The 13,960-nt window shown below is 31.8% G+C and overlaps 1 protein-coding gene across 7 annotated transcripts in view; it reads right to left on the bottom strand.

Annotated features, from left to right (window-relative positions):
* The window catches only part of LOC117604530 (furin-like protease 1), a 169,347-nt gene that overhangs the window by 82,367 nt on the left and 73,020 nt on the right, over positions 1-13,960 (bottom strand). For 2 of the 7 annotated variants that reach the window (XM_034324699.2, XM_034324700.2), the window contains one exon: positions 10,983-11,082. The exons of the other annotated variants lie outside the window; for them this stretch is intronic. The gene's annotated coding sequence lies outside the window, so the exon portion shown is untranslated. The remainder of the gene's footprint in view (positions 1-10,982; positions 11,083-13,960) is intronic. 7 annotated transcript variants of the gene reach the window in all.

The raw sequence follows: 13,960 nt of genomic DNA, 5'->3' as shown, positions 1-13,960 counted from the left end.
AAAATGATATTATTTGCATAAAGTAGCAAATAGAAAAATTGTGTTATTAACTAATATTGAAATATAACATTTTGTAATTACATTAGGTGAATTATTTATTTCACCTTTCCTGATCCTATTTTAATCCTAAATTAAATGACTAATTAAATATTAATTAAATTCCAAGGCATCCATATAAAATTAAATTAAATACCATATAAAATTAAAAATCTCAAACAATTTCAATCACCTGCCCAAATAATAATAAAAATGGCTCGTTGAAAATAATTCACACTACTAACAGCGTTCCCTCTCAACAATATATCGATTACCATTAACGACTACCAATGACGATCAATTAAAGCATGGAACAAACAACAGTATCCCTCGAGCGGCTAATATCGTGAGTCAGTCGGTTAGCATCGATAAAGTTGTCCAGGGAAAATTGGCTGGACGCTAATTTAATCGACGAGTTTCGACAATCGACGAGCCTGCTATCGATTGGCAAACATACACGGGGGGGTGTATCGAGTTCGCTTGGTCGATCAGGTTGGATCGAGTGGAGGACAATTAGTCGATGCAAGTTCCAGCCAAGCATCGGAAGCACTTTAACTTGTTCGACGACGATAGATCTGCTTGGACGATCGAACAGCACCACCGTAACTCACAAGACAATAGAATCGATGGCACAATGACCAGCTATCTACAAGTTAATTTGTAATTGTCCTACCCAATTTGAATCTACTCGATGAGTGTTTATTGTTCGTCAATCAAATCATGTTCAAAAGTGATGAACCTTTTAAGAGACATGGATTGGAGAATTATTGCGTTGATATTGGGTTGAATAAAACAAGTTTCAATTTTTTAAATAAATAAGGGAGATAATGGGATTTGTGACGTCCTTTTGAAGGGTGTTTAATGAAAATGTGACAAAGGGAAAAGGGGAGTTTAAAAATGGCAAAAATCTAACAATGGTGTTAGATAGTAATTAGAATCAAAATTCTTTATTTTTCTTCTACAAATAAATGTAAAAATTCGACTTTTTAAAGTGAGTTTAGAGGATCAATAAAAATGGCAAAAATCTACCAAAGGCGTTAGATTGTAATTAGAATCAAAATTCTTCATAATTCCTTCTAAAAATAAATATAAAAATTCGACTTTCTTAAGTGAGTTTAAAGGACCAATTAATCCAACCTGGTTGAACACTTCCTCGTAATGGAATCCAGGTCCGAGATAATATCCCAGCTGCATCCGAAATGAAGTCGATATTTCGGTGCAGTGGTAGGGCTAAACACCGAGGGAAATGTAGCCAGTATTACGGAACTAGGAGACGCTTTAGAGATCATCTTAGAGCGCACGAAGCCAAGAATGGTGGTAGTTGGAATACAGAAGCTGTTACTTTACATTTACGCCAGCGAGCCCCAATGAATTCCATTAGAAGCACCAGCTACAAATCTCGCAAAGCATCTGGTTATTTTCCTCTGACCTATCCCCTGTATTTCTTTTTCTCTGCAAGATAAACTGTGGTTACGAGATATTAGGTAATAGAAACGTTAGAAAATAGCTGTGCTGTGAAATTCTTGCAATGTTACTGGAAAATTTGTTCAGATTACTTGGAATGTATACAGAGGCTGTTCTATGGATTCCTCTTTGGAAAAACATACCGAGGATACGGAATATGAAGCAATAGAAAGGTCAGAAAATAATTGGAATTGTAAAATTCTTGAAATACTACTGATGGATACGTATGGTTGCTCGTGAAATTTGCTTAGGGCGTGATATGGAGATGGATGCTTCTGAAAATTGCTTTAGGTATACTGTTGGTATTCTATGGATTCACTTTTAGAAAAATATATTCTGAACATACAACTTGGTCTGATGGAGAAGATTACTTCATTTTTTAATTCTTTCACTATTGAAATGTATGGATGCTAAGGGTGCTCTAAGGGTGTTAATGCTTAGGATGACAGAGATATTTCTTTGCAAACTAATACTAGATAATAGAAAAGATAGGAAATAACTTCACTATATATTTTTATTTTATATGAATGCCTCAAGAATTTGCTATGGGTGCTCTAAGGCTAGGGGTACTAAGGGTGGTTCAGATTTTTTTTCTAATACACAATATAACTATACAATACTAGATAATAGTAGAGATAGAAAATAACTTCACTACGTATTTTTATTCTCCATAGACACTGGAATGAGTATATGGGTGCCTCAGGAAGTTGCTAAGGGTGCTCTGGCACCCAAGGATATGAAATATCTCCGAAATGCAAAATAATTATACATTGTAAGCAATTAAAAAAAATAGGAACGAATGAAAGAGCCTAATTATTTTTTTTTAATTACTAAAAATATTACTGTTTCATAGATTTTTCTTCTTTTACCATATACAATATAATTCATCTAATATAATAATGTTATAGAAAATAGGGAAAAAGAGGGTTTTAATTCTTGAATTAATTCAAAACTCACCGTGTAAAAGAAGGTGTACGCGCGCGTCCCGTCGAATAACGAGATTATTAATTAACTCGCGATGCCGAGTAGCGGGTACTCTTAACAGCCGTGACGAGTCGTCGCGGTGGAACGTGAAAATACTCGCGAGACGAATGTTCCGCCCTGCCGGAATCCCTGCTGGCTAATTTTCGCGGGAATTTCTCGCGACAAACGTGACACGGATAAACAACACGCTGCACCCAGAGAAATTGAATAAAACATAAATACTAAATTTTAAACACTCTAAAGAGTTTCAACCTAATTTGTAACCAGCCGAATTAAAGCCAACGATGTTCGACTATTTTAAATCTAAAATATTTGCAAATATTCTAAAAATATTCTAAAATGTAATTTATGAAAAATTAAAAAAAATTCATACAGTTTACGATATATTTTTAATTCTGATGCACACAGGATAATTCAAACTATCCGATAAATGTAAATGTTAAATTTTTCAATAAATTTGCATTCATTTTGTAAATTAAAGTCTGGAGAGGATTACGTAATTTTTCGCAATCTAGCTAAACAAGATTATATCCACTTTCGTTTTCTTGCATTTAATTAATGTCACAAACAGCCGCGACTTATGTGAAAGTAACATGGTATGCGTCGCGACGGATTCTGGAATTATTAATTAATTCGCGATGTTCATGGAAAACGTCGCGTGAAAAGTTACTCGGATACACGTGAAAGTTATCACGGAATAATTTGGATAACGGGTTAGTTGGCGTTTATTAAATTTTCGAAGAACGGTATGTAATTAAAAATCATTAATGAAATTATGGCGATTTTACATCTTTAGTTTTGGCAATATCATTAATTCGTAAGTGTGATTTACTTACTAATTGCATTTTCGAATGATTTATAATTACTTTGTATTAATTACCTCTTTTCTATACAAAAACAAATATCAAATTACAGAATACTGATTCTCTATCAGATCATTAACATTTTATAAAGAAATTTAATAATATGAAACTTTTAAAATTATAATGAATTCACAGACATCAGCACTGTTTAATGAAGAATTGAATTTAATATAGAAAATCGCAAAATAAATAATATTTATTATATTTCATTGAATAGTTTCAATCTACACATTATTCGTACAGTGATTTTCATAATAAATGCAGCACTATTAGAGGTGTAAACAGCGGTGTTTGTTTTAGGACCGTTTACTGTTCATTACAACGTAATTATGTATGCCCCAGAGGTACTGTAGAATTAATACTGTTACATATTGTTATTTAATACAGGAATTAAACACAATGGTATTTAATAATATAATATAAATTATTTCACATTATTAACAAAATATCAAAATTATTACAAATCTTTTTCTAATAATTCGACTACATAAGACTTGATACGAAAATTTACCATACCAATTATTATATTCATAATAAAATAGTAATTAAATCAATAAAGTTTTCTACTAACTACATCATTTTAGTCCTCAGCACTACCTATCATCTCTACCATAATTCTAATCAACTCTGTCACTCAAAGACACGTTACATTGTTAATATTCATTGAATAAATATTCATCAAGATTAATATTCATCGACAGCATCAGCTAACACATCGTAATACTAATTAAATACGAACAAGTGAAGCTTGTTATGAAGATACCTTGAAAATGAAAATAAATCTGATAAGCGAAACACGACCGACCTGTTCGAGCGCTAAGGCGTGACTGATGTATGTTTATTTCCAAACAGTCTATAATTCCTCAGTGAAAGTATTTGAAATTCAACTGCTAGTAGTATACAAAATAAAATTCATAAACTAATAATAAATTATTTAATATCGTAATGAGAATTTGTAATATTGGAATAAGAATAAATTTGCAATAACAATTAAAAATTAAGTTTTAAATATTTTATAATTAAACACTTTTTATGATTCTATAAAATAGGTATTGTAATCCATTGAAAAGCAAATTCGAAGTTCAATAAAAACCATAATTAACGATGATCTCATTATCACGCGATATTGAATGCATCGAGGTGAAAGAATTAAATGCACCGAGAAGAAAGAATTAAATGCACCGAGAAGAAAGAATTAAATACATCAGGTATTCGAACAAAGTCGATTTATTGTGTGTGTGCAATGTCACTCACTATAATTCGAACTGCATCTCTTGGAACAAGTTCGACATCCGGGCAGCTTCAACTTATCAATTCGATCGCACAGTTGACTTCCCGTAAAAACTTATGCAACGAAGCAAACTAACCGAGATGCACCGAGATGCACCGACATGTGCAACGATAATTCAACGAGGCTATAGCTAGCTTCGATCCTTTATATCTTCTTTCGAAGCGATCAATCATGGCCACGAGAGAGGGTAGAAACAAACGAACGATGAATTACGGGTTTTAAGATGGTGTATTATAGTCATTAACCCTTTTGCTACAAGCACTGCCATTGAAAAATGCATCTGAAATTTTTTCAAATTTCACTTGCTATCATAAAATTCAATAACAATGTTAGAATTTTATTTAATTTCTTTCTCTTTAAATTAGGTATTAGGTTCTATTAAAATTATGGTGTTAATCACCAGTGGCTCCCATAACAATCAACATACTAAATTTTTTTAATTAAAAAATTTTAGAATTAGAATTTCTTTTTAATTCTTTAATAATATGCTTTTAGTTTTTAATATTAGTAATAGTAATTTTCTTAAAAATTATAATATGATTTGATGACAGAAACATATTCCAAAATAGCACTTAGAAAAATGTTAGAAAACAGCTTTTTAAATTATACAAATTTTACAAATCAGTTACAAGTGATACGAATGAAAAAAAGTACCTTCAGTTTAGCAAGATTGAATACCAATCACGAAAACCAGTAACAACCCCATTCTCGATGTAGGGCTGGAAAGTGTTTAACCCTATGCATAACAACCCCTTTTAGTCGCCTCGTACGACAAACAGGGGATACTGTGGTTGAATTCTGTTTTCCAACCACAGAGAAAGAAAGTTAATTCGACGATTAATCAAACGATCCACTGTGAAATTCATTGGAAAAATTTATTCCCTATTCATCTTACAACGAAACTCAATTTTAAACAATTTTCCTTCAAAATTTTATTAAAATGAATTTATAGAGCTAACAGTGCCTCAAATTAGATTCCCATATAACTGAAAGAAAAATATTATTATAATACTAACAATCAGTAACGAATTAACATTTTTGGGGCCCTGAGACTATCAAACCTCTTCGAGGGTTGGTTGATAAATTTAATTCAAAAATTAAAATTTATTCCAAATGAAATTAAATGAAATTTAATATTTCTTTATATAATAAATAGAAGGCTTATAGCGGGGTTCTTTGGAAAGTGAAACCCGGGGCTGGAGCCCCTTTTGTTATAAGGTAGAAAATAGAAAGTTTATAAAAATTAACTATTGGAGAAAGTTTTTCTTAGCTTGCCAAAATCTAAATCTACCTATGAAAACACAGGAAGAAGTAGAAACACGTAGTATTCAAAATACACGGAAGATTGTTGCAATAAGCCATCGATATGTCGGGAAGGAGGAAAGGAAAGAATGACAGACGCGATTCGTTCACCATGATAATCGCGCAGGAGAAATCCTATGGATCCAAGCGTCGCGACGCGACGGGTCGAATCCAGATTTACGAGGTGCCGCGCCAGTACGCGGATCACGCTACGTGTTTGCAGTTCGCGAATCAACTGACACACAAGCGCATCTCTAACTTGGATTTATTCCCTTGCTACGGGGAAACATTAAATGGTTCTAGTTTTGCTTGCCTCACTTCAATCTCGTCGTTCGATTCGTCGATTAAACGGGACACTTTCGACGCCGATGAAATCGTACTCGAACAACGACGATAACGTAGAAGAGAACTACGTTTTACATGACCGTTTAGAAAACGCGAATGGAATTTCGTGGAAATGGTTGAGAATAAAAGTTGGTATCAAACACTGTAAAGTACTAATGATTTTCGTTTTTCATTTATATATGGTAGAATATTTCATTTAATATTTAATTAATTATTATATTTTTATTTCGAAAGAATTAATGAATATTTAATTTATTTTATGGCACTGATAATTTGGAAATAACCTGGTGTTATTTTTTAATTTTTCATAATTTTTTAGGTGGACGGACCATGGAGAGAACCCAAAACAGCGAACCCTGGAGAGAGCTCCAATTTTAATTAAATTCTGTATCTCACATTATTTTAATTTTCTATATTTTACACTATTCCTTTTAAAAATGATTCCAGTGATATATATGAAACTCTTTTGTTTAACTTTAGATTAATATCTTTTAAGGGTTAAATTAAGTATTAAAATTATCAAAGTATTTTTATGCTAATGAATCTCTATGAACACAAAGTGTGACATTTATAAAATTAAATAAAAATAAGAAATTCCGAAAGACTCACTTCAAGTATAAAGTATCGTAATAATTAATTTTTAATTACCATGTCAAAGAAGAATTAACTTTTGCCTTTCATTCTCAAAGACCCTAAAGCAATTTTTAAAGTTTTTATGAAATTAAAGCGATGAAACACCTGAAAAGAGAAAAGTTACAACTCCCTTCTCTGTACCACTTTTACCATGAACCCTTACTTAATTAACACTTTGTAATCTCAACAAAATTTTCAATGTACCATACTGTTAGAATTACAAAGTTAGAATAATTCCTTCCAATTATTGTGTGCCATCTGCTCCATTATGTGAGAAATTTCCTAACAAGAGACGGTTTGAAAAGCAACATATTGTTAGCGATTCGATGGCGAGCCAATCAGAAGAATCAATATCGAGTCTTTCGAAGGCGCATCGTGAATTCTACATAATACTCTTTCTCTATCTTTGGACGAGTCTGTGTCCATAAAAGGCAACTGCTGTGACCAGATGCTGTTCCTTCGATTCGCTCGCAGAAAATAGGTGCGCGCGTGCGATGAAACCGAGCTCCGGAAAACCGACCAAGAAAATTGGAAAACCATTGTCTCTATTCTGGATACGATCGACGTGTCCTCGTTGTTGCGAAACGGCACGTCGTTAAAGGGTTATTTACGCCGCGAGAACGTCTCAAAGACGCCAGTTCATTATTGGACCGCAATTATATCGCGATTTCGAATAGGACACTTCTTTCACAGATAGTCAAATGAAAATGATTCAAAATTCTAAGATTTTCCTTCTTTTTTTAATGAGTAAAAATAATCTATTTTTAGCAAAACGAGGCTGTGAAATTAGAAATAATAAATATCTAATAAATTATTGTGAATTTTAAAAAGAAAAGAAATTTCATTTTTTTGAAAGAAAAATATATCTAACACTGATCGAGGGTGAATTTTCATTATTTTACGACTTCGAATCGGACACCTCTTTCACAAATCATAAATTGAAATAATAATTAAAAATTCTAAGATTTTCCTGATCTTTTTTTGTTGAGTAAAAATGATTATTTTTAATTAAACGAGGTTGTGAAACGAGAAATAATAAATATCACCCACATGACTGTGTATTTTAAAAAGAAAAGAAATTTCATTTTTTAAAAGAAAAATATATCTAACACTGATCGAGGATGAATTTTATTTATTCCGAACGTAGAGCATCCTGTGGAAGCGTGAAGGAAAGAATCCCTTTCCGTTTCAGGATAGCCGAAAATTTCACGTCTTCACCACGAAACACTAAATGCACCACGTCCTCTTGGGGATCGATCGACGTCTACATCGCGTGCAAAGCCGGATCTCCCCAAAAACGGTAGGAAATTCAATAATGCTACCCGAAGGTGAACGTATCCGCGATGCGTTCCGGTATGCAGGAAGCAACCTCGATTTCTGAACACTCCGCGAACTATTCCCGAAGGTACGCCCCTGGCAAGAGCTACCTGTTGATTTCAACTGAGCCAACCAGGTAACTCGAGTCACCTCACCACGTATAACTCACGTCTGTTCCTGTATACTTTTATTCGACGGCTTAAGCGAATTTTAACGCCATCGATCACGATCACACCTTAATCCCTTACATCTTTATTATGTCATCTTACCTTCAAGATTAATCTTTTCCATGCGAGGAGACACTATAGTGGTTTAAACTCTTATTTTATATCGAGAGCTGTTGGGTTGAAAGTAATAGAAAATTTCTGCATTTGATTTTGATATTAATTTAAATAATTTTTTAAAATAAATCATTTAGATATTATAAGGCACTATAATGGCTCCTTGGTAAAAGATTTTTTAAAAATTCAATTCAATTATAGTGGTTTTCATTTTTATTTTGCATTGCAAATTGTTAAACGTTAAATTGTTAATAAATGGAAAATTGTAAAATTTGTGATTGTCATTTACCTACATTCCTTTTATTTCAATAATATTGCATTTGATGTTGCAAGTTACCATTTTCATTTTCTTTTTCTTTTTTTTTTAAATGAATTAACACTTGGTATCTGTTGCATATCAGAACTTGTTTGCAATTCTGTACCAAGTAAACGCTCTTCTATCCAGTGACCTTTCGACAGATCGTACATTCTCTATTGCATAACCGATGCACGCCTCAAATGTCATCTCTGCATTAATTAAAATTCAATCTACTGTCGATAATCCCTAATGCACCGTTGCAAAATTATACGACGAAAAATATGAAATGTTATAAAAATAAGAACTGATAAAATTTTTTTTTAGTAACTTGGAATTTAATTATTTCCTATTTGCATAAATAAAACAAATGAATATGTATTTTAGAATATTTGAAATATGAATACATGATCAAGAAAATTAATAAAATTCTGCAAAGGTACTTGATGAAAAATATTTCATATTGAACATTTATTCTTTGAGCATCATTGATCAAATTTTATGAAAAATGAAAAAAGGGAACGGTGTGAACAAAATAAAAATGAATCGTATACCACTGATTGTGAATCGATTGCCATTCATATCGCACAATGGTCTTTGTATTTTATTTTTTCAGGAACGGGAAAGTGAATGTAAATATCTATTTCAAAACATAAATCACTCAATGGATAGTAGTAGCTTTCCTCTGTCAAATCGATACGTTGTTTATTCCTAGCGGTTAGGCAATAAAAATTTCGTTCAAATAAAAGTTACGAATGAAAAAGAGGAAAGTAAACGTTACTCCGCAGTTCGCAATCAATTTTATTCGAATTTTTGGAAAAATTGCAGAAAATCGAGCAAGGTTATCCATTTGTAAAATCACTTCCCTTTTCAATATTCTCGATCAAGTAAAAATAAAACTTTCTTTTCCAACTGTTAAATAATTTAGAAGTATTAATTAAAGCTGAAAATTAGTAGAATCTTTGCTAACTTTAAAAATTAATTTCTACCCTCATTTTCCAAATTTTTCCCCATTTATAAAAATTCTTTAATTAGAAATTTCAATGTCTAATTATAATCAATACTTTATTGCACATCTTTTGCACATCATCTGATTTTAATTTTACCAACAAAGCCCCAGAATTTTATTACATAAAATCAAAGGACCCTTTTCAAAACCTAAATTAAAAAATACCATAAAACAATACACATTCCTGTTCTTTTATCAACACGTGTACATTTTCACACGTTGTACAATGAATGATTGAATTTTTCTTTTTAAAGGGAGTCTTCTGTCCCCGACACAAAGCGTTTTGCGGTAGATATTTTTACTCACAGTCTGTTCTATGTGTGTATGAAAACGATGTTACGCAATCAATAGTGAATCAGAGCGTGTTAATGTTTCTTCCGACATGGCTGTCCATGATTACCACCATCGCCGAAATTTTCATCGATCAAGTCACAAGGTAGTCGAGCATTCTGTAGCCTCGTTATCCGGATTATACTGCTACCCTTCATTTGTCATCCGATGCGAGATAGCAGCGTTTAATCGGTAACGACGACTAGAAGCTGACTCGATCGAGAATTTCGACGGAAATCCGGTATCGAGACGTGAATCGGGACAGAAATAAATCAAACAGCAATTAAGAGAGCAATTAGTTAAGGGCTTCGATGCTGACAACGAGATTAACAACACCGATCGACGATGATCGATATATAATAATTCTGTCAATTTAAATTTTTTAGGAATTTTAGGTTTGCAAAGAAATCTTAAGTTTTTGAAAATTTGAACATTATTTAAATTAAGGAAATTAATTTTTAATACAGTTAATATTTGTGTTATTAATTTTATCTTAATTGTTCAGAATCTAATTATTCAAATAATAATTATTTTCCAACAATGATTGAATTAAAATGTTTTCTCCAATTCATACTTTTCACATTGTACTATGTTGATAAAATATTCCCATTACGATCTATTGCTAGTATATGCTAATTACTCTACCTTCATATTGTGTTAATTATCCGAAAATGGTGCTTATTAATCATTGAAACATGCCACTTGATATGCAACACTGTGTTACATTTCTTTGTGATCAATTCACCTGACGTAATGTTGCTTTTCCATTTATTTGCCGAGTAATTAGCACCTGATAATGGCCATCGGTAATTAACAATCGATAATTACATACCCTGCAGCTCGTTATTCGACGCCAATTGCTCGTGCAAATTAGACAACGTTCATGAAATTCTTCTGGATTTAGTCGAACAGCAATTTCCATGCTTCCTTACCTGCAACAAAAAAAAAATTATGTTAATAATACAATTCCTTTTAAAATAAAAATTGAAACATTGCAAATTATAACACTCTGCATAAAAATTATTTATTATTATAAATCACAGTAATATAAAATAATTATTTAATCCCATTTCCTTTATAAAAATTAATTTAAAAACATTTCCAAAATATTTAAAGTGGTTCATTAGTTTCTCCTATCTCTTATAGATCATTGGTAACCCACAAATGAAAGGTGTTAAGAAGATAACTGCTATTAAATGAGCTCTAAGTTCCAAGGTGCAATAAATTTATCTTAAGAAAGTGTTTCACTCGAATACACAAATATCAAATATGAAACTACTGAATAATTAATTGGTCGTTGACTTGAAAAGTTACACAGAATAAGAAACTTGAACGATAAAATAAAGAGTTTGGTAACTCGAGAATGTTACATGTTCATGTTCCATTTCGTGCTTTGTATTTGTCGCGCAAAACTTCCTGAATTTCAAGCATTGTTGCAGCAGGGTAAAAGAAACGAGCGAGGGAACGGCAACCGTAAGAAGCCAAACAAGAAATTATTCAGAAGAAGTTGTAACATGAATATTTTGTCGCTGTTTTTAAAAAATTATGTACTTTTGAAAATTACCGAAGTTTCGGCAAAAAAGAGGAAATGAAAGAAGTTTAATTAAAGAGTTTTCGAGGAACAGACGAGTGAAACAAATGTAAAAAATTAGCAAACTTTCGAGGAAACTTCGAAATCTCAACGCGTGAAATCCTCGTCAAGCTTGTATCTCCATTTTCAAAACGGTTTTCAAGCGGAAAACCTGAGGAAAGCCGGAAAGGGAGCAGAAAAAACTACACACAAGAACCAAAGTTGCCGGCGGCGTTAACGGAGAAACGTTTTACCACGGCTTTCAAAGCGGTTCGCAATTTTTTTTCCGCTTCCTTTTCTCATTTAAAAGATACTACAGAGTAGAATGATTATTGTTTTTTATTGTAACACATACGCATTGTCGAAATCTTTAAAACCACCACGATTATAACTCTTGCGGTTAACAATGCAGAAATTTAAGTGAAACGAGTCTACGATTAGTCGGACATATGTATGATAATCAAACAATTAACCCTTCGTTGCATATGATGTAAATCTGCTGCATGAAATTTGTATAGATATTTTTTAAATATTTCGTTTTATATAATATTGAACATCTTTAATAATATTCAATTTTCATTTTAATAAATTTCTAAAATAGGAAAATATTTTTCACTTTTCAAACTGTGGAAGTAGATTAAATCAAAAATTAAAATTACTGAAAAAATTAATTTACAAAAGTGTTAATAAACCATATCATTATGTGCCAAGTTAAACAACTAATGTATTAAAAACATTTATAAAATCACTGGCAACTTTTATACGTATAAAATAATTAAAAAAAATATATATATAAAATAAAAATGAAGTGTAGAAGAATTGCTAAACTTGGAACTAACACTGATTGAAAGGTAATGGTCGAAATTGACTAAAGAATTATTGAATTCTAGCATAGATACGTTTCACAACTGCATCGTAAACCTTTTCCAAGCACAATTTCTAACACTGTCCCTCTCTATCATTTTATACGATCTTTGAACCCGGGCCAGCGAATCGTGGAAAGAGATTTATTCTTTCAGATAGGTGTAAATCCAGATTCGACGTGTGAAAATGAAATTTTTGTTAAGGCAAAGCTGGGATACACAATGGTGACTTATTTCATTTCGGGTTTCTTTCTACAGCTTTGCTGGCACACGTGAAAATCAGCTCTAGAATATTATACCTTTTGCTCATTTCACTTGTAATTAAACAGTGTTCTTATTTCTTTTCATTAAAAAAGAGAAATATTAAAACAGCAATGAATTATAGTAGAATTATTAGTAAAATTATTATAATAATTATAATAGAAAAATATTATAATAACACAGTTGATTTAAATTTAATATTCTCTAAGACATCGTTACTTTGATTAACACTTGATTCCGGAATCAATTAAGTTAAATGAATGGAAAATTCATTTTTGTTTATTACAAAAATTTCCTTCGAGTCGTAAAAGGTTGATTCATCGATTCCTCTGGGATTTTCAACGTGTTGATGTTCCAATTTTCGTCGTGGCAGAGAGCATTAATTAACTGATCCTTACCAAAGTTCGTTGGTTTTGTCGTGGGGAAAGTTCCGACGCGAAACAATTCCCCTTCAAACCCATCTCAGTTCGAATAGACCCATAGCTTTTCCGTGAAGCTTGCGGAAAAATCCCGGGGAGATAAAGGAAAACCAAGGTATAACGGGTTAAGTTGAAAAGAAGAATAAATAGAAACAGAGTATTCTGTCAGTTGTGAGAAGGAGTAGATAGAAAATATTGAAGATTAATTATGTCTTTTTGATGTAGCTATTGGTTTTTGAAACAAAATTTGTAATTTTTGTTCACCAATATTTTTACAGCAAATGATGGTTTTGGACATCAATTTTTTATTCGATATCAGCTTAACGTGATAGCTAATTATTGGATTTTAATGAACTTCTGAGCGAAGAGAAAATTATGATTAAAGCTGAAATTACAAGCAAAAATTTTAAATAATGTCAAAAAGAAAATTGTAAAAATTGCAAAAATTTTTGATGGATAATATTACTCCACTGTTATAAAAAATGATAATGTTAAAAAAAAGTAAATGAAAATTCCTGAAAACACTCCAAATTTAACGAAAGTTAATTTGCCATAAATTTGACAATTTACACATCCAAATAAATTCAAATTAAAACATCTCTAACTGCTGACTACAGAATTTAATTAAAACCTCCAGCAACTTCATGAGAGACACCGAGGATCACGTTGCGGATTCCAGGGACGTCGGTATATGTTT

The sequence above is a fragment of the Osmia lignaria genome, chromosome 7 (genome assembly GCF_051020975.1).
Source record: "Osmia lignaria lignaria isolate PbOS001 chromosome 7, iyOsmLign1, whole genome shotgun sequence".
Classification (NCBI taxonomy): Eukaryota; Metazoa; Arthropoda; class Insecta; order Hymenoptera; family Megachilidae; genus Osmia; species Osmia lignaria.
The sequence above is the reverse complement of the archived record's forward strand: the minus strand, read 5'-3'. Positions and strand labels throughout refer to the sequence as shown.